Below are 1958 nucleotides of genomic sequence, written 5' to 3'. Positions count from 1 at the left end.
GCCAAGGCCTAATTGATGAGAAATGGCCCCGAGCAGGTGCGAACCTGTCTCCGGAGGCGGCAGGGTGGAGGGCGGGGGCCCGGGGAGGGGCGGCTGCTTAGTGGGAGCGCAGCTGTCGAGGGTCATTACCGCAGCCGTCTCTTAGGGGTGTTCCAGCCTGGGGGAGGGGGCGATGGAGAGAGCGCGCGCAGGGGTAAAAGGCGTGGGCTGGGGGCGGGGAGGGGAACCGCGGCCCCTTTGTCGCACCCAGGGCCTCCTCCTTAGTTCTGGGACCTCGTTTAGTGCGGGATATTGAAGCCAGGTGAGACCAACCTCGCAGCCAAGGGACTCCGAGTCCAAGACTGTCCCCAAGGGACCCTCAGTGACCCCCCCCCCCCCTCCGCTTCCATTTCAGTGCTACACCAGTATGCTCAGGCAGTGCGGAAGCAGGGATTTGAAATTCTATCCCATTTTAAACAGAGTTTGACTGCATCAACCCTTTTGAACCTCCTCACACCCAAATCCCACCCCCCAATACCACCCCTACCTGACCCCCCCCCCCCCCCCCCAGCCCGTCATCCATCAAGGCGCAATCAAATTGTGCTCTTCCTAAAGGTGCTTACAGGACCCATCTGTACAAGGATAGTTCCTTAGAGCCCTGCAGACAGCGTGGCCAGTTATGCGGTCAAGGGTTCGGTTAGCTGCTTCTCTGTAGGAGGTGAGTCTCAGCTTCCTATCAGCTACTTGCTCCTTGATCCATGGGACGAAGTGAAGTGAAGTGAAAGTCATTCAGTCATATCCGACTCTTTGTAAACCCATGAACTATACAGTCCATGGAATTCTCCAGGCCAGAATACTGGAGTGGGTAGCCTTTCCCTTCTCCAAGAGATCTTCCCGAATCAGGGATCAAACCGGGTTCTCCTGCAATGCAGGCGGATTCTTTACCAACTGAGCTATCAGGGAAGCCCTGGGACTAAGTGGAGACCTCATTTAGACGTAATTTCCGAAGGCCGGGTGCAAGGCCTTCCTCAGCAGGGCCACTGGCCTGGCAGATAAGGAGGACCTCTTGGTCCCATCCCCTGCCTCTCCAAACACCTCTTCACTCAGCTGCTCTCAGGCCAGTTGATTAGAACCCACATTCTCAGTGTCAGACACTTTGCCAAATTTTCACCTGCAGCAGCAGCAGCCAGAGCAATCTTTTCAAAATCAGAGCTTGTACATTACGTATGTAAAATAGATAGCCAGTGGGAGATTGTGTGTGAAGCAGGGAACCCAAAGCAGGTGCTCTGTGACAACCTAGAGGGGTGCGGGATTCAAGAGGGAGGGGACACATGTATACCTATGGCAGAAACCATCATGATATTGTGGTGGTGGTTTAGTCACTAAGTCGTGTCCGATTCCTGTGATCCCATGGACTGTATCCTGCCAGGCTCCTCTGTCCATGAGATTCTCCAGGCAAGAATACTGGAGTGGGTTGCCATTTCCTTCTCCAGGGGATCTTCCAGACCCAGGAAATGAACCTGGGTCTCCTGCATAGCAGGCAGAGTCTTTACTGACTGAGCTATGAGGGAAGACTGTAATTACCCTCTAATTAAAAAAAAAAAAATTTTTTTTAAGAAATCATAGTCAATCAAAATAGAAGAAAAAAAATCAGAACTTGTTTCTTGGGACCCAGAGTCCTCCATTAATTTCCTATTGCATTAGAATACAATTCTGATCCCTACCAAGCTCTATGGCCCCCACCAGTCTTGCTCCAGGACACTTTTCTGCCCTCATTTCATACTCTGTTTCCCTACATGTGCTGGTTCAGCCACACTGGGACAGCATTCCACAATAAAACACCTACTGTGTGCCTACTGTGTCAGGCACTGCTCGAGGCTCTTGGGAAACAGCCGTGAACAAAACAAAGCTTCACCCCATTTTTTCCTGTATTACCTACCCTTTCTATACCTCAGTTTTCTCAACTGTAAAATGGGGTG

Source organism: Cervus elaphus, chromosome 23, assembly GCF_910594005.1.
Source record: "Cervus elaphus chromosome 23, mCerEla1.1, whole genome shotgun sequence".
Classification (NCBI taxonomy): Eukaryota; Metazoa; Chordata; class Mammalia; order Artiodactyla; family Cervidae; genus Cervus; species Cervus elaphus.
The sequence above is the reverse complement of the archived record's forward strand: the minus strand, read 5'-3'. Positions refer to the sequence as shown.